A 25,964-nucleotide genomic window follows, 5' to 3' on the forward strand; every position below is an offset into this window, starting at 1 on the left:
AATACAATGGAATGCAACACAATCCAATAAGAAAGGCAAAAGATACAGCCTGATTGCAAGGTTATTATATTCTAATGAGAAAAACACCATGTAAATTAATAAATACAAACTACATACATATATGTATATATATTTGATAAATTAGAAATGATCAAAAGATAAAATGCACTAGAGTTAACTGTTAATTCTTCAAGGTGTTTCCATTTATAGGCAGAATCTAATTGGTTACATCAGTCTCTCAAACTCTGGAGAACCTTCTGAAAGTGATCTATAACTATTCAAAGGAGTTTGATTTAGTCATCTACAAAGAAAAAACAAAAACAAGTGATTCAAAAATGACTCTACCTTATGAAATGTAATGAGATAGGAAACCTTTAGGTCTCATCTGGCAATAGAAGTAGTGCAAACAGTGAGTTGGACCCTAAATTTGATAGGAAGAGGCCTACTAGCTATAATAGCTTCTGGAATTTACAAAAATGTTTTAATGACTGAAACTTTTTCCAATGAAAAAGGTCCATTTTTTTTTCAATATGTTACCAATATTGTTGTATATCCATGAATCATGGAACACTATGATCTCTGAGGGCAATGCAGATGGATAAGTTTTAAGAGACTACCATATCCAACAAATAAAGGACTATGAGGAAGATAAGAGTAAAGACTAACAACAGGAAAGGTATAATTACACAAAGAAGTTAGAACAATCATAAATGAGGCTATTTTCCTTATTATCTCTTTACATTTTACATTTTCCCATAATAATCCTTTTGGGAAGGATTATCAAAAAAAATTAAGAAAGGGTAAAAAGTTTGCTTTGATCTGGATTCAGACTTCATCAATTCTTTATCTGAAAATCAATGTTATATTTTATCATGAGTCCTTTAGGATTGTTTTGGTTCACTATATTTCCTATCATTGTATACAATGTTCTCAATGTTCTACTTACTTCACTCTGCTCCAGGTTGTGTCTTTCCAGGTTTTTCATGGCTCTTCCTGCTTGTCATTTCTTACAAAATAATAGTATTTCATTACAATCACATACTATAACTTTCTCAGCCATTTCCCAATTGATGGAAAGTTTCCAATTCTTTGCCTTTACAAAAAGAACCTTAAAAATATTTTTGTAGATATAAATCCTTCCCCTTTTTGTTTTTTATCCCTTTGGTATACAAACCTAGGAAAGAAATTATTAGGTCAAAGGGGTGTGAGAGTTATTTAGCAATTAATTTAGTGTTAGTGTTGGACCTAGCAGGAAGGGCTGGAGGATTCCAAGACGGAATGAAGGAGCAGGAAGTGGGGCATGTGCTCTGAGAGAGACTCCATTAGTGATTGGGACATAACTGTTGTTAACCCTGGGAGATCTCAGAGTTAGGGAAAAACTGCATCCAGATTCCCTGGGATCCTGAGAGGTGAAGGCTTTCAGCATGTGGACAACAGACCTGAAGAGCAGGACCAAGTGGAGAAGTGGTTTGTGATCGGGTGGACAGAATTTCAAACACACTCTCCCAACCTGGGTACCTTGGATCACCTTGGCTCTTGGCATCCTGTGACCATCCTTGGATAACCGTGAGACCCCTATTGAAAGTCAATCTCAGGCCTTTAGCTGAGCTGACCAAACCTGACTGGAACCAGGTTTGGAGGAGCTTTCCCTATGTCTTCAGAACTGCTTCCTTTGGGCCCTGCCTGGCTTAGGTCAATTAGAATAGTGTAGTCAAGTCCTTCCCTTGCCCCTGTGGTTTGCCCTTAGGTTTCAAGTGTGGAATCCCTTATCCTATCCTTTAATTTTGTTCCCCTCAATTAAACTGTCATACAGGCAATATACTATTACGGCAACAACCATTGATTACAGTTAAGAATCCTCTGTAACAAGCAAATGGATAATCCAATATTGCAAGGACTCAAGTATTACACTGAGCAAAGTGCATCTCTACAGTACTCAGTGTTGCTATTCAGTTTTCTAACTTAAAACAGCCTATGATAACTGGCAGTATTACGATAAAAAATAATAAAGACTGAAATAATAATATAAATTAGTATTTTAATTAAAGCCATACTGATAGATAAAGTCATTAGACCACGTGCTTGTAAGAATTCAAAAGTGCCGCCCAGCCATTATTGTTACCTCCCGTCTCTTCCTGAGTCTGTTAGCCAAGAGGGCTACTTCCTCCTAACCCAGGATATTTAAACTGACCTCTGTGTGGTGACTTAGGCATCCCCACGCCCAAAGAACAGGAAACGGAAACCCGTTGGACCACGGGAAATGTAGTTTGATAATTCCCACGTGTCCATAGAAAATATATATACTTTTAGATGGCATCTCCCAAATTTCACTTTTACAATAGCCAAGAAGGTCCTTGCAACAGACTGCCTCTGCTTGAGAACTCAGGATGCAATTATTGCGTGCTGCTAACACACTATCTAAACATTAAGGATACTCTAAGATATTTGATGGTAGACTATGATTAAGACGTTACACTACAAAAAAACCGTAGGCAGAATAACATCCTATTGACATGCTTCTGCTTTAGATATTGTGAAAACATGACAGCAGAATGAATTTTCGCAGTGGTTAGGTCAAACGCAGTTACACCCTAGCAACAGTATGTTTGCACAATTTTAAGGCTTTGGCTGGTCTTTATTCAGTTTCTTCCTCTGATTCTTCTTCTTCAGCAGTTTCCAGCCAGGTGAGCCATTGGTTAACCTGAAATAAAGCCTTGCCCTTCCCTGGAAACTCTTGGGTTATGTCCTCTTTCCATGCCAAGAAAGGTTCCTCTTCAATTATTTCCATATCATTGAAATGAACAAAGAAGCACAGTAACATGCCTTTTGGAAAGCTGTTATTGTAGCAGTGCACCTGAAGAGCATACAGGGCATACTTGTAGGTCTACTTGATCATGAAGGAACTTCTGCATTATTGGCTTGAAAGAGAGAAGCAACTGTTTTTCCTGCTCCAACTGCTCTTTGGAAGGAGCAAAGGAAGAATCTTTTTCCTCATTGGGTGGGCTTACTTCGCTAGAGATATACTGCAAGAAGCTAGTCATTAAAATGTTCACAAATCCCTTGCCTACATGAAATTTGGGAGAAATGTTGTCTTTTATCCATTTATATATGGTTTGAGGGGATGGATCTAACTTTATTTGCTTTAAGAGTTCCTTCTCCAATTTGAGAAGTGGGAGCAAGAAACTAAGTCCCTTTCCCTCCAAAATCTCCAACATGTGATCCTTATTCTGATTGATTTCTGGAAGCATTTTCTGCATATTGTTATCAAAAAGTGGGTAATCTTTGAGCAGTTCTCAGGGAAATTTGAGTAGTGAGGAGGGATGAAATGGAAATAGGTGATTATAAGGTGATTGGAGGAGGAATGAAGGTAAGGGAAGGTATAAAGGAGATAAGGGAAATGGAGTATATAGGAGGGCAGCTCAAACAGGTTTATTCACTGAGGCTTGAGACAGAGGATACAGGGAGAAATTAGGCTGGTAAGAAATATTTAGATCAAGGCTGGGGTTTTTCTCTTGTTAATTTCTAAAGTCCCTTGAGGGAGGAGTTGAAACGGCTCCTCCCTGCCAGTGAAACTGATGGCTGCAGGAAGTCTCGGGTAAGAACTTCTTGCCAAGATGGATGCCCACAGTTCCCTCAAGAAATAAAAGAAAATAATTCCTTCCCTCTTTAGCCCTTGCCTTAATCTTTGATACAATGATTCACCAGAGGCTTTGAGTAGGTAACAAAGGGGATTTATTATTGTCAGGTTAATCAGAGGGAAAGAGGTTCAGGTTTTTCTAACTGCTGCTAGGGAGAGGGCTGATGGTGGGGAATGGGTTGCTGGAGAGGTTTAGACTGAAAGAGTCCAGCTCTTCCAGTCAGGAAGATTTGACTGCCCTAAAGTAAAGTATTTATCAAATCACCAAACTAGGGGTGATTTATTTGAGGATGCTCTACTTGCCTACAGGAACTAAATCCATAATGTTCAATCACTAATCCCTCCCTTCCTCCCAGGGCCCAAAGGGAAATTCAAGGGAAAGGGAGGGTTGTAAATGAAGAGAGATCAGGGAGAGGTCCAGAGAAATCAGATAGGTCTAAATTTCCTCAAGGCAAAATAAGCACAGGCCAAGGCCGAAGCTAAAAGGCCAAAGCCAAGCTGAAAAGCCAAAGCCAACAGGCTAAGCCAAAGCTCAAAAAGCAAAAGCCTCCAGCCAAAGTGAAAGCCAGAAGGCAAAAGCCCCCTTAGTTGGAACTTCAGCCCTATTTATAGCCTCAGGCTTCCAACTGTCTTTCTGAAGATTCTAAAACCTCTAACTGCCTTTTTGTGACCGTTTGAAATTGCAGAAGCAAAAAGTTTCTGTTAGCCACCTTGCATTACAATATTGACTTTGCTTTGTTGGAAAAGTTCTGTTAACCATTCACAATCTTGTAACTTAGCTAATTGTTGAAGGCAAAGTAAGAAGGGAGGGAAGTTGGTGCCACTTTCCAGTGGTTGAGCTAGCTCTGAAATGATGGCCCAGACTGCAAACTATGCTAAATAGGATTTCATCAAAGGGATGTTTACCTCAAGTTTGGGGCACTGATTCAATACATTCAAGAAAGCCTGCATAAAGTTGTTTTTATTCCTGCTCCTATGGCTCAAGGACTTTAATGGATTGTGTTCCTTCCTGTTTAAGTAAACTGATCAAAGCACTCGCTTTTTCTTTGTCTTCATCAGTCCTATCGACTGATTGAATGATTACTTTGCTTAACATCTCTGGGAGAAAGTGTTTAGGGGCCCTCATTTCCCATACACCATTGACAGCATCATTTGCATTCCCACTATTCAGATACTCTGTTACCACAGCTTCAGTTAATTTGAGTAGTTCTTCTTTTGATGGTGGAGGTTTTTTACTGATCTTGGCAGGCTTTTCTTGAATAAGTGGTGGATTAGTTTTGAGGCCAAGATGAGGAGTCTGTCCCAGAGGTGGTGTTTGAGTGCATGGTAGTTGTGCACTGGGAGGAATCATAGTTGTCTGGGGCTGAAGATTTGGCACTTGATTTTTATTCATTAGGAAAGATTGAGCAGGCCTCAGACTAATCTGGCTTTTCATAAACTTACCTCCCATCTCTCCAAACTGAGATTGTGTAGGAGGCATGATATGACCCCCATGGCCATTGAAGAGTTGATTTTATCAATGACATCCCATGGTGGGTGAAAAATCTATCCTGGATAACTCCTGGACCAGTACCAATTCCACTACCTGGCATTTGTCCAAACATATCAGCAAGTCCTCCAAGTGGGTCCCTGTCTAGTTTCATCCTGGGTGGCATAAAGGGTCCCAATAAGAGAATAGATAAAAATCTGAGACCCCTCTTTTGACACCTCTTATGATCCATACCTTTTCTTATTGGAAAAACATTATAGACTTATTGAAAAGCTTTGAGTCCTTAGCAGACCAGCAACTACTGAGTTAAAAATTTCTCTCCTTGATAATTAAGAAACCTGAACTCTAAAAAATATAGTCAAGGCTGGACACAGACAAAGATAGAGATAAGACTGAAGCCAGACTTTATCTGACCAAGTCCAAATCTGTAAATCAAGGCAGAACGCAATTAGTAAACATCTCTATGAAATATATTTCTGCTCCCAGAATTAACCTCTACTAATGGGTGGTTGGAATTTGGCCCTTGTCCTTGTACCCATCTCTCTACTTTTAGACTCTAATGGATTGTGTATGATTTGTAACCCCTTCACAGCTGTGACTCTTTCTTTGTGTTCTTTGTTTGAAACCAGTATAAAATAAAGTCCAAATCCCATAGCATTAGAGCAACATGGGCTAACCACTAGTCTGGTTGTTCTCATTTTCTTTTTCCTGTCTTAACAATCCGATGCCACCAAATGCCACTCAGGAACCCTACCATATAGAGCAGGCTCTCTATATAGGAAAAAGTCACTTCTCATCCCTTGAGCCATAGGAGCAGGAATAAAAACTCCTAGATCTTTTACTGCATCTTGATGGATTTGATTGATTGTCTTTGGTCCATTGTCACGAAAAGCTTTGTGAGGAACCCATTTGTGTTATCACAACTCCACAGTATCCTGCAGTAGGAAATGAATCCTTGCTGGCAATTCCTTACTTAGCATTAAGGAACACATTCGGGCAAAATACTGATCCATTAAGGACTTAGCTCTTTCATGGTCTAACCTAGGCCCCACTGTCCTCATTATCTGACAGAGGCACTCCAAATCCTCTCCGATATCTTTGAGTTGTGCTCTCTTCTTTTTTTCCAAAAGTGTTTTGATGCACTTATGAAGGATAGATTCATGAATAAGATCAAGCTTGCCAAGTTCTCCAATGATTTTGATGTTTCCCAACATCTTGATCTTAGCAATGGCTCTCTGTTCCTCCTCCTTGGGAAGGAGGGAGTTTGTCACGTTTGTCATAGATATCAACATTTCTGGTTCAGTTTTCAAATGCATCTTGTAGTTTGGAAATTAGAACGCGTCTGAATGTCATTACAGTGCTTTGCTTCTGTCCTGGTTGACCCTAAGCTGCTGGGCCATCAAAATTTGGTGCATCTTCTGCCAGTCACAGTCATAGTCGAGCATACAGTGAGCTATACTTGGGCTCTTCAAGGGCTTTGTCCACAATCTGCAGTATGACCCCTTTTAAGATGAGCTTAGACTCTACACCCACCTTGAAGAGCTCAAGGCATAGCTTGTCAAACTTTTCAGGAGTAAGCTTATTTAGTATGCCTCTTACTTTCCTAAAGATTGCTTCATGTCGTTCTTTTTCCTTTGTGGAGTTATTTGCTGCGGAGTTGTCATCTCCTCTAGTGTTTCCTGCAGGGATCCATTTCTGAGCATTTTGCCCTGGGGTTTTCCCCAGGAACTCACTCTTGCCAGCAGTCTTGGGATAGTGGTGAGGTGCACCCCTACTTCCTCCTCCGCCCGAAACGAGAAGCACCCCCTTCTGCAATCGCACTCTCCACTTTGTTGGCTTGACAACAAAGAGTCTTGAAAAGAATAATATTAATGGATGGGGTGGAGAGGGGTGGGGGGAGGGGGGAGAAGTGAAAACCAGAGCCTGGCTGTCTGGCAGCCACCTCTGCCTCACCCTCTTACTTTCTTAAAGGGTAAGATATATTCCTCTACTCAGCTGATTATATGTATTCTTCCCTCATTAGGTCAATACCAATGCGGGTAAATTCACATTCTCACCTCCACACCTCCTTCATCTTTCTCCCATTGTAAACACTTTCATACCTCTTTTATGTGAGATAATTTACTCCATTTATTACATTCCTTCTTCTCACAATACATTCCTCTTTCTCATGCCTTAATTTTATCTTTTATTTTTAGATACTATCCTATCATATTTTATTCATGCCCTTGCACTTTGTCTATGTATATGACTTCTAACTGCTCTAGTAATGGTTAAGTTCTTAGCAGTTAGAAGAATCATCTTCCTTTGTAGGTATATAAGGAGTTTAACCTTATTGAATATTTTCTGATTTCTCTTTCCTATTTACCTTTTTATGATTCTCTTGAGTCTTGTATTTGAAAGTCAAATTTTCCATTCAGCTTCAGTCTTTTCATTAGGAGTGTTTGAAAGTGCTCTTTTTCATTAAATAGTCATTTATTCTCTTAAAGGATTATGCTTAGTTTTTCTGAGTAAGTGATTCTTGGTTGAATTCCTGGCTCCTTTGCCCTCTGAAATATCATATGTGTGGCCTTAAAATCTTTTAATGTACAAGCTGGTAAATCTTATGTTATTCTGACTGTAGCACCAATGATATTTGAATTATTTCTTTTTGGTTACTTAAAATATTTTTTCCTTGAACTGCGAGTTCTGGAATTTTGCTATAGCATTCTTGGGAATTATTTTTTTTGGAATCTCTTTAAGGAAGTGATTGATAGATGTAGTCCATTTATATTTTACCTTCTATTATTAGAATAATACTAGGGTAGCTTTCCTTGATAATTTCTTGAAAAATGAAGCCTAAACTATTTTTTTAATCATAGCTTTCAGGTAGTCAATTAATTATTTCTCATATTTATTTTACCAGTGAGTTGTTTTTTTTTCCCAATGAGATATTCCACATTTTCTTCTATTTTTTTTTCATTTATTTGTCTTTGATGGTTTCTTTCTTTCTTTTTTATTAAAGCCTTAACTTCTGTCTTAGAATCAAAAGTGTGTATTGCTTCCAAGATGGAGAAGTGATGGAGGCTAGGAAATTGGGCTTAGGTGGCTTGCTCATGGTCATGAAGCTAGAAAGTGCATAAATTCAGATTTGAACTCAGGACCTTCCATCGCTAGGCCTGCTTCTCAATCTAGTGAGCCATACAGCTGCACTATTTGGTTGTTTATTAATGTTCCATAGAGTCATAAGCTTCCACTTAACTCAATTCTAATTTTTAAGCAATCATTTTCTTGAGTCAGCTTTTTTGCTCCTTTTCCATTCATTCAATTTTGCTTTTTAAGGAGTTTTTCTCTTGAGGTGTGTGTGTGTGTGTGTGTGTGTGTGTGTGTGTGTGTGTGTGTGTGCCTCTTTTTATCCAATCAGTTTATTCTGTTTTGTTTTGTTTTGGTTTTGTTTTTTTAAGGGTTAGGGTGACGTTTTTTGTTGTTTTTTTAATTAATTTTTTTATTTTTAGAAAAATTTTCCATGGTTACATAATTCATGTTTTAACTTTACCATTCACCCCCTCAAATCCTCCCCCCCCACATAGCCAACTTGCATTTCCACTGCTTTTAATATGTGTGGTCAGTCAAGACTTATTTACATATTATTGAGTTACATTGGTGTGGTCCCTTCAGGTCTACATCTCAAAACATGTCCTCATCTACCCAAGTGTTCAAGCAGTTGGTTTTCTTCTGTGTTTCCTCTCCTGTAGTTCTTCCTCTGACTGTGGGTAGTATTCTTTTCTATAAATCCCTCAGAATTGTCTTGGGTCATTGCATTGCTGTTAATACAGGCATCCCTTATATTCTATTTTACCACAGTGTTATCAGTCTCTATGTACAACGTTCTTCTGGCTCTGCTCCTTTCACTCTGCATCTCTTCCTGGAGGTCTTTCCAGTTCACATGAAATTCCTCCAATTTATTATTCCTTTGAGCACAATAGTATTCTGTCACCAGCATATACCACAATTTGTTCAGCCATTCCCCAATTGAAGGGCATACACTCGCTTTCCAGTTTTTTGCCACCACAAAGAGCGCAGCTAAATATTTTTGTACAAGTGTGTTTAATAATTATCTCTTTGGAGTAGAAACCCAGCAATGGTATGGCTGGATCAAAGGACAGGCCCTTCAATATTTTTGTGGCCTCCTTTACCAAGCTGTTGACTTTTTTTTCAATATTTTCCTGTATCACTCTTATTTTTTTTCTGAGTTTTTCTTCTACCTCTCTTATATGATTTTAAAAATTCTTTTTGAGTTACTCCATTAATTCTTATTGGGCATGAGAAAAATTTATATTTTTCTTGAAGGTTTTGGTTGTTGTATTGCCTTTGTCATCTACTTTTAAGCTTGTGTTTTGATGTTCTTTGTCACCAAAATAATTTTCTGTATTTTGCTTATTTTTGTTATTTTTTGCACATTTTCCTTTCTTTTTTTAACTTTAAAACGTTTTTCTTTTCTTTTAACTATTTTAACTTTTAAAAGTTTTTCTTTTCTTTTAACTTTTTTAAATTTAAAAAGTTTTTCTTTTCTTTTAACTTTAAAAAAAAGTAGTTTAATTCTGTAACTGGTGAAAGTGATGAAAAGATCACTGTTTCAAGCTTCAAATTCTTTGTGCAGCTTCATTCAGAATTAGTGCTGGAGATCTATCTTCTTACAGTTTTTCTAAGATGGCATGATGTAAGGAAAGGTGTGTTTAATACTCTCCCAGCCTGTGCTCTGGTCTGTCATCATAAGCACTCTTTCCCATTTTGGAATTCTGACCAGGATTCCCTGTTTCCCTGTGGTCACAAGGGCTAGTGTTCACTAGTGCTCATCCTCACACTGAGACCACATCCCTCTCCTGCATACTGGCAATGGAACAAATCTTTACCCATAGCCAGTAAAGGAACCCCTGTAATCTCCTTCTGAGCAGTTGTCCAACTCCTTTTATCATTGGTGACTGAGAGCTCTGGAAACTTTTGCTGCTGATTCAGCCAATTTCTCAACCTGTTGCTATGGTGGGGCCTGCTTTGGCATGCTGCCTTGCTTTCCACTTCTACCAGAAACAAATATTTTCTGCTGGCCTTCTGAAGTTTTTTGGACAAGAAATTTATTTCAACACTTTTTTTCTGGGTTATGCTGCTTCAGAATTCATTTTGAGGCATTATATCATAGTTTCTAAGGTAAGGGTTTTCTAAAAAAAAGACTGCTTTATTTAGGAGAAGGACTATTGATGTGTAACATTATAAATAATGTCAGACTTTTTCAATGTGTTATTTCAAATTATTTAAAAAAATTTAATTTCATTTTTATTCTTTGTTATGAGTAATAGTTTTCTGGGAAGGGAGGGAATAGTTAGACTGGTAATGTAGGTGATATAAAAAACCAAAATATAATATACGTGTATTAATTTTTAAGATTTTACTCTGAGGAAAAGAGCTTATTCCCTCTAATAATAAGGTATTTGTGCCAAAGTACAGGTTGTATTTTGCTACAAGTGGAGTTTTTACATTCAATATCAAATAAATTTATTAAATCTTGGTGTGATAATTAAAAATAATAAAAAGTAAATAACCACTTCTCAATGAATTATGGTAGCTACTGATCTATAGGAATCATAATGTAATTGGTTTTATTCTTATCTTTTCATTAATGATGAAATATATCATTATAGAAGTATTGGAACATATTTTCCATTCCCAGTATATGTGTTGTATGTCATAAAATTTGATCTAGAAATGTTATTTGAAATTTTCTGTCTTATATGAGTCTCATTTCTAATTTTTGGCAGGACTTCTTTTTCTAGACATTACTTTTTAATCCTTTTTAAATGATAATTTAGACTTTTTTTTTGTAAGGAAAGAAATACTTAGTAAAAATGTACACTGTCCAAAAGTATAATAGTCTGCCTTCAGAAGTTCCTTCTAATGGAAGGTCTTACAGAAAAGCCTGGAAAGATTAAAGTATATTTGGATTGGATTAGATATTCTATGACATTCCAATTATGAGCTTCTCACTTCTTTCTTTTGTCAATTTCACAATCTTCTCTTTTCTTCTCAAATTGTCCATTACCTCCCCTTAACCCTATAAGTCTCAGCAGAGTGCCTTATCTCATAATTCTTTTAAAAAGTTGAAGCCAACCCTCTTTGCCTCCCCACTTTAATACTGACAGTTTCCTGTAGTCATTTACGGGAGTTTATCTTTTTCTCTAGCTTCTTATTGTTACCCTTTCTTCATCTATTGGTTCCTTCTCTAGTGTCCTGAAATATGACCATATAACCTCTTATCCTCATAAAATTTCACTATATATATTTTTCACTATATATATGTATCTATATGTAGATATAGAGATAAAGATGTAGTACATATGTATATATAGTCAAGTGAAGATTTATATATGTGCATATGTATATACCAAATCATAAATTAGAAATAAACAAATCACTAGCTAACACAGTGTGCTATTGAATTCAATAATAGACACAACTAGGTAGTGCAATGGTTTAAAAATTAGAGTTAAATTCAGAAAGATTTGAATTTAAATACAGTGAGACTTGGGCAAGTCTCACTTAACTTTAAATGCCTCAATGCAGCTAAGTGACTCAGCGGATAGATCATCATGCCTAGTGTCAGGAGAATCTGCTTTAAAATTTGGCTTCAGACACTTCCTAGCCGAGTGGCTCTGAAAGTCACATGATCCATTTGCCTAGTCCTTGCCCTTCTGTCTTAGTGCTGCTACTAAGACAGAAAATAAGGATTATTAAAACAAAAAACAAAAATAAATCTATTTATATACATCAATTTCTTCATTTTTAACTTGGGGAAATAAAAGCACTCACATCCCAGGTTTGTTGGGAGCATCAAATGACATAATATTTGTAAAATGCAAACTATAAAACAGTTATGTTTTATTATCATTATTACGTCCATCAGAAGTACTATATTATTATTATTCTTTATGTCATCTCTTTTAAACGTATAAGTAGAAATTGACATTGGATTTCAAAATTAGCTGGGAGTCACATGGTTATTAATAAATCCAGAATACAAGGTTAATTTTTAATTATGAAAGTATTCAAATTAAGTCTAGATGTAGAATGGAACTTATTCAAAATAGCAGTTGAAAATAAATACCAATAGGAACACCATCTAGTTATAGCAAATGTTTTTGCTTTCTTGTATCAATTTAGAATGATATTTGAAAACAATGGAAATTCTAACTGGAAATTTTCATCCATTAATTTTGCACTATCCATTTTCAGCACTTTCAGTTAAATCAATCTGTGACCAGACAATAAAGCTTGGTCTGTTAATCCTAAATTTTCTAATGCTCAGCTGTGTCATTTCTCAGGTAGTAATGGTGATTTCTATCATCCAGCTGTACTAAACAATGACATTGATGTAAAATTTCTAAATTATGAAGTCTGTATTAAATGTTAACTTTGTAAAGAATATCCCTGTGGCTACCACATATAAAAATTCCATATTTCAGTAACTGAAAGATGCAAGTCATAGTGATATATTGCCACATCAATTTTGCATGTGCATTATGTAAAATTATTTTTCTCCTCGATTTTTCTCCTTTTCATAACAATAATTTATTTAATTTTGCTACAGGATACAGTGAGTTCTACTGAGATCAATAAACTTTTTCAGTATAATTCTCAGATCTCTTATTATTTCTAATCCTCTATTTTTATTTCTAGGAAAATATTATAAGTCCCACAATTGTAGAGTATTCTGCATTCATAAAAAAGTAATATGAAAATATGAAAAAATAATCCTAAAATAACACTCATTTTTGGAAATAGTATCTGCTATTTTTCCTCTTTTACTTAATTCAAAAGTGCATCTATACTTCTATCTGGAAAAAATTATAAATGATTCATTATTTTTTAAAATCAGCATTATCTTCAGGACCATTTTAATTTATCTCCTGATTAAAATATTTGCAACCATTTTAAAGGATTTAGAACTTCAAGTTGATTTTTTTTTAAAAGGGCAAAAATGTGGATTTTTGTTCAATGTTTTCTGAGTTTTTTGTGTGTCCTGGTCATCTTGGAAGTTTCATGAAGTCATTTTGTGAAATCCAGATTTTATCTGTTTCATGTTCTAGGGCCTTATAGCTCCAACTTCCTACGTAGCTATTTCCTGGCTAATTCATTGATATATTAAACACAATATATATAATGTGAAACATTATATTTTCCCTAAAACTCATTTCCTCCTCTTGTCCATTAATTTTTTTTATTTTTTTTTTTAATTTTAAACCCTTAACTTCTGTGTATTGACTTATAGGTGGAAGAGTGGTAAGGGTAGGCAATGGGGGTCAAGTGACTTGCCCAAGGTCACACAGCTGGGAAGTGTCTGAGGCCAGATTTGAACCTAGGACCTCCCGTCTCTAGGCATGGCTCTCAATCCACTGAGCTACCCAGCTGCCCCTTGTCCATTAATTTTTAAGGACACCACCAGTATCCATATACCCACTTCTGAAACTTAAGAATCATATCCAAATATTGATTCTACTGTTTTGTTCTACAAAGTTTTAGGCCTAATTTTCTCTTTGGCTACAGATGAGGGCTTGCTCTACTTCTCTGAAGCTCTAGACACATTTGCTCATTTGCACTTTCAGGTAGTTGTCTCACAAATCTCCCAGAACCTCAGTCATCAGCCAGCAATCAGTTGATTGGTACAAGATGCTTTCTACATAAACAGATACATATTTGTATGGAATCTTCAAGACTTGTGATACCATTAAGGAGAAAGAGACCCTTCTTTTCAACCAAGGCATGCCAGAAAGCTTAGAATTTATGCTCTCTAACAACTTTCCCAATTATAGGATCTGACTGATGGGCTGTTCTTCTTGCAGCCAATGCTAACAGAGAGGCTAGGTCCAGAACATCAACTAGATCTGGAATCCAAGTTCTTATGACAGTCATATAATTAAGCATTAAATTTATTTCCACTCTGTTAATCTTGTCCCATTTTATTTAACAGAAACATTCTTTTTGTAATGTATGGTCATGAATCAGAGAGTACTTATAGTCTCTGAAGAATCATACTGAAGTTTGTTCAAAGGTCAATGGCTAGCAATAGAGTTGGCAAAATGAGGCTGTGACCCCTCACAAATGAAAAATTACTGAAAAGATGTTCTCTGAAGGATATCTTCACAGGATTGTAACATCAGGGAAAAAATGAGATCATTTTCCTTATTATTATTTCCTTCAAGAGGAAGGAAAACCAGTGGAGAGCCAATGGATTCAATTAATATGATAATTTAATATTATATAATATATATAATTTTTCTTAATATGAAAACCACAGAAGTATAAGACTATTAGCATAATGAACGGACACCTTTTGCTAAATTTAAAGGATTTCATAGACAAAAATTACACAGAATGGGTAGTATTAGATATGTTGTAGTCTACATTGTTAGAAAAAGTACTCCCACTGAAGAGATCTCAAATATATTGAAGCATGAGAAAATGGATTCTTGCAGTTAAAATAAGTTTAGTTGAAATTGAAAAGCCTATTGATAACACTCTTTTTATTAATTTGTAAAGCAGTTTCAATTGGAAGGTCATTTCCTCATTAACTGTTTATCAAGGTTTAAACTGTTCCAGTGTAATTATACATCCATGAAATATTTTTAAATTTACTAAGGTAGTGGTTTAAAAAAAGTATTTAAAATTTTGTTTGCAATTTCTTTTGATTGATAAATATTTTTAATGTTGAAATTCAAACAATATCCATAAATGTAATGTTTTGTTTTGTTTTTCCATAATAACATGTAGAGGCATGCAAAGTTTCAGGTGTGAATATATATACCTATATATTTATTTACTGAATAATTAAAATTGTGCTTTTGAAAGTTGTTTATACATGGCATTTATTAAAATATCAAGCATAGAAACTAAATTCAAGATTGCTTGTGTCCATAACAACCAAACATAGATCAAAAGTATCTATTCAACCCAACTTTCCAAATAATTCAGAAAATATTATTGCAGAGAGGATTTTTTTTTAAACCCTTGTACTTCGGTGTATTATCTCATAGGTGGAAGATTGGTAAGGGTGGGCAATGGGGTCAAGTGACTTGCCCAGGGTCACACAGCTGGGAAGTGGCTGAGGCCGGGTTTGAACCTAGGACCTCCTGTCTCTAGGCCTGACTCTCACTCCACTGAGCTACCCAGCTGCCCCCGTGCAGAAAGGATTTTTACATTAAACTAAAACTTGATCTTAATAAAATAGCATAAGCTATACAAATGAAAGAGGTGGAAAAGTATAAATACCTATAGATGGTTATGTTTTAATATATATTCTAGACTGAATTTATTTTCCAAAATATTTCATTCTATTTTGGAATTATATGACTTTTTAGTCCCAATATAAACCACTTCAGAATTTAGAATAGTCCCCTAAAATTGTTTTTCCAATACAGGATGGTGGTGGATACCTGCAATTTTATCTCCATGTCTCCATGGCAAATGAGAAAGTAGAATAATCTGTCATAATAACTGGATTGTTTGCCTTAAAAGAAAAGGGAGATCATTACCAGGTAAAAATAGGTCTGGACGCAATAATGCAAACTATTGTCTTGGATTCTTGTCCACATGATGTAATCTTTTAATGACTTGTGAGAAGATAAGAGTTGTTTGGGAATGATTATGATTCCCTTTGATGCTGAAATAAACATACCACTCTGAATTGTGTATTTGGGAAAATGAAGAGGCAGTGGGGAATGTCATCCAGTTGAATCAACATTATGTGCTTATTCATCTCTTTTAAAATAATTTTATAAATTCTTCTTATAATAAACATTTTAAAACCCATTAGGTTCTTATTATATTCTAACATGAAGCCTGAATTATTGTATCAATTTGAGTTAAGCCTAACACAGAACATTAAACTTGGGCAAGACATGGATGAGAATCATAGAGACACCAAGGAGATAGAATTCATTATCTTAGAGAGAAGACTCACATTAATAAAGCCAAATATTCATGGAATAATTGAAAACATATAAATATGTGAAAGATCTGGTAATTCTATCATTAAATTCCTATGTCAGGGATTTCCCTCTTCATTGCAAATTAAACTCATTTAATATTTAATACTAAATCTTAGGGTATTATGTAGATAATACAAGGGCAAATGACTTGATCTAGGATCATACAGTTTGTAAGTATGATAATTTAAGCCAAGATTGTTTGTATTCCAAATTCAGCACTCTACTCATTATGCTATGCTGCTTCTTTATGTGGGAACACTCCCTTCTCTCTCTCTCCTTCCCCCCCTCTCTCATTCTTCTTGTTTATTGTTCAGTCATTTAAGTAATGTCTGACTCTTCCTCACCTCATATGGGGGTTTCTTGGCAAAAAAAAAACTGGAGTTCTTTGTCATTTCTTTTTCTAACTCATTTTATAAATGAGGAAACTGAGACAAACAAGGTTAAATTACAAACAGGGTTAAATTAAACAGCTAACAATTTACTGAGGTTGGATTTGAATTCAGAAAGAACAGTCTCAGATGTAGAATTTTTGCATCTTTGAACCTAGATGGAACTTCAGATAATTCATTATAAGAAAGGCATTTTACATACAAGAACACTAGAAGACCTAATGGTTTTGATTTCTTAAGATTATATAGCAAATGAATGACAGAGTTAGTATTTCAATTAAATAAACACAACAAACTAAAAAACAAAAAGTCTCCTGAATCTACCTAATCTAAGTCTTTCCCTCTATATTTCACACAGACTTTAGTTTGATACACTGCTGAAATAAAACATTAGAAAAAAAGCAAATATAGCAGGGAAACTACATTGAGTTGTTTCTTTGCATTTATATACTTCTTGCATTAAACAGATAGTAAAACAGATTTTTCCTCTTGGTGTCACTAGCTTGTCTAATACTTGGAATTCAGCCAGCTAAATTGATTTACTGTTCTTAAGACAGCTTCACATCCCATTCTGATTCTCCTTTATTCTGTCAAAAGTAATGTGATCATCTTATGGCTTCTTTAGTTTAAGCCTCAAGGCATATTTTCCTTAAATGGAAAATCACTGAATACAATTATTACTCATGACTTGAGTACTGACAAGATACTAGATACTATATAGAACAAAGGAATAGATTTGGCTGCTAAGAAAACTAAGGTTTTATCAATTCCATTCTTTGATTCCAAAGAATATTAGTCAATTGTAGTAGAATGAGTTCTGTACTGAAAAACAGATTATGCGGATTCTAGTATGCACTCAACCACTGACTTGATTCTGACCAAGTCAACCAAGCTCTATGGTTCTTAATATCCTCATACACGAAATTTAATTCCATAATCATTCATAAAAACATATACAGGTGAATGAATTCTGCTAGGATAGGCTGTGAAGATGTAAAGGTGAAAATAAAATTGTTTATGATAACAAGTGGCATATATTCCCCTGAGAAATGAGCTATATTAAGGAAACTTTTTACACCTTTTAACTCTATAATTCAGGGAATCTGATATTTTTAATGCTTTCTGATGCATTGTAGAGAAGACCTTTACTTGATATAACTCTTTTAAGAGGGAAACCATATTCTTGCACTATCACATCATATTACTTCTCTCTTGTTGAATGCCCAAACTTTCCCTTGGAAGTATATGGTTAGTTTTGATGGGTAGGTGATCCTTGGTTGTAGACCCAGTTCTCTTGCCTTTCTGAATATCATATTCCCAGCCTTGTAGTCTTTTAGTGTGGAGGCTGCTAGATCCTGTGTGATCCTGATTGGTGCTCCTTGATATCTGAATTGTCTCTTTCTGGCTTCTTGTAAATTTTTTTTCTTTTATTTGGAAGCTCTTGAATTTGGCTATTATATTCCTGGGGGTTGTCTTTTCTAGGTCTAGTGTAAGGGTGATCTATGGATCCTTTCAATGTCTATATTGCCCTCTTGTTGTAGAACTTCAGGCCAATTTTGCTGAATAATTTCTTTTAGTGTGGAGTCCAAATTTCTATTAATGTCTGCTTTTTCAGGAAAACCAATGATTCTCAGATTGTCTCTTCTAGGCCTGTTTTCTTGGTCTGTCACTTTCTCATTGAGATATTTCATGTTTCCTTCTATTTTATCAGTCTTTTGACTTTGTTTTATTTGTTCTTGCTGTCTTGAGAGATCATTAGCTTCTAATTGTTCAATTCTAGCCTTTAGGGACTGGTTTTCGGCTATAATCTTTTGGTTTTCCTTTTCAATCTGGTCATTTCTGGTGTTCAATTTGCTTATCAGTTCATTTGATTTCTGAGTCTCACTTTCCAATTGCAAAATTCTGCCTTTTAAACTGTTATTTTCTTGCCAGATTTTGGTTTCCAATTTGCTTACCATTTTGTTTGATTTTGGGGCATCTGTCTTCTAACCTGTTAATTTTCTTTTGAGCTATTTCCCACTTCTCTCACCAAATCTCTTCCATCTTTCTCATCATCTCTGATTTGAACTCTTCAATAGCTTTTGACCATTTTCATTATTTTGGGAAGGTTTAGATATGATTACTTATTTGTTCTCCTCTGCTGTTTGCTCTTTTGAATGGATTTTATCTGTGTAAAAGTTGTCGAGTGTTACAGATTTCTTCTTGATGATCTTTCTCTTTTGGGGTTCTTGTCTCTGGCTTGTCATTGTTAGCCCTGTGCTCTCTCAGGTTTATCCTCACATTCTGGGTCTGTCTGAGTTCTTTAGGCTCCTGAAGTCTCAGTTGTTCTCATGGTCAAGCCTCCTGGTGGTCCCCTTACTTGTTCCTCTGCCTGAGGCTCCTTTAACAGTCTCAGGGCACTGCTTCCACAGTTGTGAACCCTTTTTGTACTGGGTCCCCACTCAAGGTCCGCACCTGTGCTCAAGATCTGAGTCCTCGCCTGGACTCAGGATTCATGTCTGGGCTTGAGTCCTCGCCCACACTTGAGTCTGTGCAATCAAAGTCCTCGCGCATTCTTTAGCCTCTTGGGGTCTTAAGTCTTGCTGCTCTCAGGAGCAGGCCCTGGGGACCCCAGGTAGCTGCCAAGGACTTAATCCGTGCCCCAAACTTGCTCTAACTCTTGTGAGCTGGCTTTGGCACTGTAGGTGGTGTGGGGTGGGATAGAGGGTTGCTCAGCTAGTGTTTTAGTGAGAGCTGTTTCACCCCTTTATAGCATGGAAATGCCCCGATTCCACATACCTCCAATGCTGCGCCTTGCTGTGGGGTCCCTTTGTTCTTCTGGACTTGTTTTTATGTCTTCTTGAGGAGTCCTGTATGTTTTGGTAAGGAGAGGTTAAGCAGCTGCTTTTTACTCTGCCACCATCTTCCTGGTTAAGATTCACATCATATTACTTTTTGCTAATTAGGTGGTTTTAGAAAACTGACCTTTCCATCCTTCTATTTCCTTTTGCCCTAAGATTTATTTCTACATGTCATAGAGAGTTTCAAATTGGAATAATTTAGTATCTACTTCAGAAAGGACTGTCTTGACAACTGTCACATCTTTCATTTATCTGTTTAGTGATTATTTTACTTGTCTGGGCTCTGCACATCTCAACTCCTCACTCTGTTTATATTTGAACTTGTCTATGTATCTAATCCTTAGCCTTGCTTTTCCCTTTCCATGTATCTTTCAGAATATCACATTCCTGGTAGACAGTCCAATGAATCACCAATTGGTGATCTTACTTTGACCTCCACTATGTTTCATCTTCCAGGATCTTTATTACCTGACTGGTATAGATGCAATATCTTCCTTTGGGCTATAATATTTATGTAATCAGTATTTTGGATATCAATAAAACTCATGACCTGTGTTTCTGTCTTAGCTTTGGGATATAATCATAGCTCTAGACCATTCTTGAACTTATTATTTTTTTTTGTTCTTTTAAACTTATCATGACTCTTTACTTATGATGCCTTTGAGGTCTTGGCCATAGCAAACATTTGATAAATCTCTGTCTAAATAAATCAGGTGGAGCTTGCATGGGATGTATATAAGCATATAGTATGTATGCTTAAAAATATTGATTGATTTAACCAATGAGGATGATAGTCTTTGATTATCATGGTCATTCAATATTTAATTTGAGAGGTGAAGGAGGAAGAAAAATAATATCTAATAATAAAAGTGGGACATCACAAGGTCAAGCCCATTATACTTACACAGAATGTAGTGGCACTATGAAAACAGAGTTGAACCTGACATTAGAAGACATTAGATGGAATCTTTATTCTGCTACTAACTACTTGTTTAATATTGGACAAATTATTTTATTCCTTGAGCCCTCAGTTTTGTCATATGGGGACCCATAAAGTCTCTTCCATTGTTACATGTATGAGAAACTAAAACTTTAGTTTCTAAATTGAAAATTAACTGTAACTTTATAAAACACTAAATTTCTTAATACTCTGAAAACAATTCCTCTCAATTCTACAAATTTCTTTTGAGGATTTATAATGTTCAAAACCATGTCAGTACAAAAGGAGATAAAATATTTAATAATACACAATTCCTCTGAGGACTTACAATTCCATATATGATGCTATGTATAGGAGTGGGGATAGGCTTAGAAAAATATTTTTTGGAGGAGGAAGTTTCAATGATCTTGGTACTTTTATTTCTTCTGTGGTCATCTTAAACCCTTGCTTCATTTCCCTCCTCTGCCAAGAACTCAAGTCAAACTTGTACCGAAACTCTAATTTTCACTGATGGTTATACCACACAGATGATGTGAAATTATTCTCTTTTGGATTGGGTCTTAAGTATACTTAATTATTTGATAATGATATATTAGGTGTTTACTCATTTTAAGCCTTCTTTCCTGCATTGGAACATTGTGTAAGTGCCAAGTTCTTTCCCATTCCACATATTATTGAATGATAAATCTCTATTCAGTCCTAACAACTTTCTTTAGTACCTTCCACTGACTTGCACTTCCCTTAGTGTGACCATACATTAAAATAACAAGCCTCAAAAATCTCTGGTTAGAACTTTGAAGTCAGATGACCATAAATAGGGTACTAGATAATTTTCAATTTAATTTGAAACTTCCTTGATTAGAAACCTACACGATCTCTTTCTCCATGGACTTCTTTGATCAGTAATCTAGACATTCCTGTATACTATATAAAGCACAGTGTACTGAGTGGAGTCAGTACTTCATGGAATTTTCTTTCTCAAGTACTGGGTGGTTAGATGAATGGGACAACCCTTTTCTAACTTAAGGCTTCTCTAGGCAGTGTTTTGCATTGTTTTCCTTTTTAACTTTGGACCTTTAGCCTGTAGCATTTTCAGTTCACTCTGATACTTCCTGAATCAAGACATTGCATGGTTTTCTGTCCCCTGTGCAACATCTTCAATCAGGGATCTAATTAATTTCCTATTGCCTTCTTAGCCTCTTTCAAAATGGGAATTTAATCTTTTCTCTCATTCTCTATGTAAATTTCCTCATTTAAGTCATATGCTCTCTATAATTACTCTATGAAACTTTGCTTTTTAGGAATCTTCTGAAATTTTGACTCTACTCTATTTACCTATACTCCTGCTAGCTTCTGTTTGGGTTTTCTCTTCCATTATCCACAGATTTTAATGAAATTTTTCTTTGGATATTTTTGTTATTCAACCATATACTATTTTTAGGAAAAAGTAGTGTAAAGACAGATTTGGTTTCCTGTATGATGTACATAGAGGTTATCTTAGCTGATTTTTTTCAGAATGTGTTCAATTGAGTTATTATAGTCAAAGGGGGTTAAACCATTTCAAAGTCCATTTACACATTATCTATATCAGTCAAGAAATATATCAATCATGTTTAGAAGATTTATACACAAATTGTCAATCTGTTCTTGAAACCTTATTATCTCACACACATTGTCTACCTCAGGAGGCATCCCTGGGGATGATAAGGGATCATCCCTAGTCAAGCAATGACACCCTGCAAAATGCAAGCACACGTTCTACTATTTATATTCACTATTACTCTAGAATATTTTCCTCAGAGGATATCAAAACCAAGAAAGTATTGACAATTTTTGCATTCTACTCGCAGGACTAAAGACTTTCACCAAGAGATCTGAAAAAATAAATTTTTGAATGATAGACTACAACCAATGTACTTTTAAAACTCTTTCTCATATGCCACCTACAAGAGTGTTGCTGGCATTAATTCAAAGTGGGCATCAAGTGATTCATTCTCTTCCTCTACATTTTTCTTCCAAATACTTAAACAGGAAAAGGGAGTGTTCCAGCTGTTCAGTAGATGAAATGTATGTTTTCCCTTCTTGAATACTTTTTCCTTATAAGAAATCATCATATTCTGAGACTAGTAAACTATTTGAATGGGAAAATTATTTCTTTTCCAACATTCCATATCCTTTGGTACCTTGTTGACATCATTGTAGATAATAGAAAGTCAGTTTACTAAATTTAATCTTGGTTAGTTTCTTTCACACAAGCCCACTTAGCATATCCTATTGGGCTCCACCAGGTGTATTTTTAAAAAAAATTTTAAATTAAATTTATATACTCATATTCCATGTTGAAATAATTGTGTGAGTCTGTGCCTTACAGACTCACAATATTAAATAATATCACAAAGTCACTAATACTACAAAACAGAAGACATGTAAATTGCAGTGCAGCTGTGCACTGCATTTGTCATCCATTGTACAGATGGAAGGGGGGTGAGAACCCCAAAATATCCAGGACCTATTATTTATTCTTAATCATCATAATCACCATTAATCATTACTCATCAACTGCTCGCATATATTTTCTGTCCTCTTGGGCATGTAATGTGGTTGTTGTGTCAGGTTGATTCTCAATTACTGACTGAAGTAGTCTGGTTTACTTATAAAACAGCTAGGGAACTTAACCATAGAAAATAATTTCTTTTTTAAGGAAATATTTATTTTAATTCTCATGTAGAATAAGAACCATAGTCTTAACATGCAAAAAGGAGTATATCCCAGGTAATTTTATTCAATATTTTGAGATAGTATAAAATGATTGTACAACTGTCATTTAATATTATGGTATCCTAATATCAGAAGGAGATAAAGAGTAGAAGGAAAAAAATCAAGACTTAGAGTTTACCTTGGAGACAATGTAATAGCTGTAGGACCTTAATTATGTCATGTAACCAGTATCTGCTGTAGATAATTGTTTAAGTATTAGTTTCAGAAACCTTACTGAATTCACAAGCTCACACACACACACACACACATACACACTTATACAAATATACTGTTTACACATATATATGCACATACATATACCTGCATCATTATAATTATGTGTAACATATACATTTGTTATTATGTTTAATAAACTTTTCCTTAAAATTATTTCTTGTGTTATGAATTTACCTTACTTTTAAGTAAATATGACTATAATTTAAAAGATAGGATAGAGCCTATATGGTTTCTGTATTTCTTCTCAAGTAACTGACAAAATATTATAAGAATTGTTTTAAAAGTACTCTATGTTTTTAGCACTCCACAGACAATTGTGTATAGTATTTTGAAATGTACTTTGAAAGATGTTTGGCAATTCAAAATGAGTCATTTTCAAATTGAACAACGTATTCTGCAATCCAAATACAGTCTAGAAAGATTATTTCACAAAACATAGTAAATTTAAAAGGTCAATATTATTCTGGTAGAATCTTAACAGATCCAGACTAAAGGAGATGGCAAAGTCATCTCTAACTGCAGACATACATCATCATTCCTTAGATCACTTTTCAGACCAAATGGTAGTTAATACCAATTATTAATTACTAGTGGAACTGGACAAGACGACATTACATTGCAGTTTCTACAAGATCCAGAGGATTAGATAGGTCAAGGAATTGTTGTAGCATTCTTGGGAAAGCGCTGGTAGAAGTAAGGTGATAAATATTTAACTCTATCTGCACAGAAACTCTTTCCCCACTCCTCTTCCTAATATACTTAGTGATTACTGGAAAATAGCCATTCATGTCACTTTTCTGAGCTTCAGTTTTCCTTCTTTTAAATGGGGATCTAAGATTAGATATTTCTAATTTATGAGTAGTTCTTTGGTTTCTAGGGTTTTACAGAGGTAGTAAAATATGTTCCCAGAATACCTTACGTCTCCTATTTGAACATGAATTAATTATTTTGTTTTAAAATTTTGAAAAGTGAATGTCAAAAGTCATGATTGGAATTCCAAGGGCAGAGTTCAAATGGCAGAATAGAGAAAACATTCAGCAGATCTCCTATAATATTCCACTCTAAAAAACTTTAAAATAACACATCTAATCAAATTCTAGAGGCAAGAAAAGTTAAGAGTGAGACATTTTATCTAGTCCAAGGTAATTAGGCAGTCAGTAATAGAGATCTGTGACCCAATTATGGAGGATAACCTGAAATCCTTTTGGATGAAATATCAGTGGTGGGATAAAGTATAGGTGACAGGAGCAGCAACATATTTAGGAGTTCTAAAGACACAGATGATAAGAAAACCTGGTAACTGGTCAGAAAAAATAACAAGGAATTCCAGCACAAAATAGAAAAAGAGGTACAAAAGTTCATTGAAGAAAATATTTTCTTACAAATTAAAATTGGGTAAATATAAACTAATGAGCACAAACATATCTAAATTGGATCAAAGAGGCAAATACATATGTGTGTATCTACATATATATGTATATATGTGTGTATGTATATATGTACATATATGTGTGTGTATTTGGTAATATATAAATCTCTTACCAAAAAGGGATATAGAATAAGAAAAGGAAAAGGGAGACTGGAGTATTTAATGTAAGAGCAGATAAAATATATAGCAATGGTCAGAAAAAAACAACAGACTTTGGGGAGAGACAATAAAAAGAGAAAGTATAAATAGAAATAAGATAGGAAGAAATGAACAATTTGTTTTCATAATTATTCATGTGAATGGCATTAATTTACCCACAAAATGGAAGCAGGTAGCAGAATAAATTAAAAAGAAAAATAAAGCACTATGTTGTTTATAAGAAATAACTTTGAAATAGACACCAAGTTAAAATAAGTGGTTAAAACAGAATCAATTATTCTTGAACTGAAGAAAAAAATGAAGGGGCAGCAATAAAGATCTCAGAGAAAGCAAAAGAAAAATTAGAACTAATTAAATGTGATAAGTAGGAAAACTACATAAAAAGAACAATAGACAATGAAATAAAATACCTACTAAGCATAAATGAAGCAAATGGCATAGCATTTTAAAATTTTAAAGAAAAAGTTAAATGAATTATGGGAGGAAAGAGAGAGTAAAACCATACTGGTAGAGAATCTCAACTTTCTTCTCTCTGTGCTAGAGAAATGTAACTCTAAAATTAATAAGAAAGAAGATAAGGAAAGGAATAGAGTTTTAAAAAATAAGATATGAGAAGCCTATGGAGAAAACTGAATGGTAATATAAAGTAGTATTTTTTCCCTTCATGTGTACATAGCACCTTCACAAAAAAAAGACCATGTATTAAGGCATAGAAATCTTACACACAAATGCAGAAAGTAAAAAAAAATAATATAACTGTATCACGTTAAAAATAGGACACAAGAAAATTATATTCAATAAAAGACTATGGATCCATACATTAAAAGTTAACTGGAAACAAAATAATCTAATTTAAAAAAATCAGTAAGTTAAGTCACAAATCATGGAAACAATAAAGAATTTCATTAAAGAGAATGACAGCAGTGTTAAAAATGAAACAGTGAAAAAGCCAAAGCAATACTAAGAAAAATTTATTTTTCCAAGTACTTATATTGATAAAATAGAAAAAGAGCAGATCAATGAATAGGATTTTCCACTTAAAGAAAACTACATAAACACAAAATAGAAATAA

General features: G+C 34.8%; 1 pseudogene; it reads right to left on the reverse strand.

Moving 5' to 3' along the window:
- Nucleotides 1–2,619: 2,619 nt before the first annotated feature.
- The window catches only part of LOC123241602, an 81,088-nt pseudogene continuing 57,743 nt past the window's right edge, over nt 2,620–25,964 (reverse strand).

The sequence above is a fragment of the Gracilinanus agilis genome, chromosome 3, assembly GCF_016433145.1.
Source record: "Gracilinanus agilis isolate LMUSP501 chromosome 3, AgileGrace, whole genome shotgun sequence".
NCBI classification, from domain to species: domain Eukaryota; kingdom Metazoa; phylum Chordata; class Mammalia; order Didelphimorphia; family Didelphidae; genus Gracilinanus; species Gracilinanus agilis.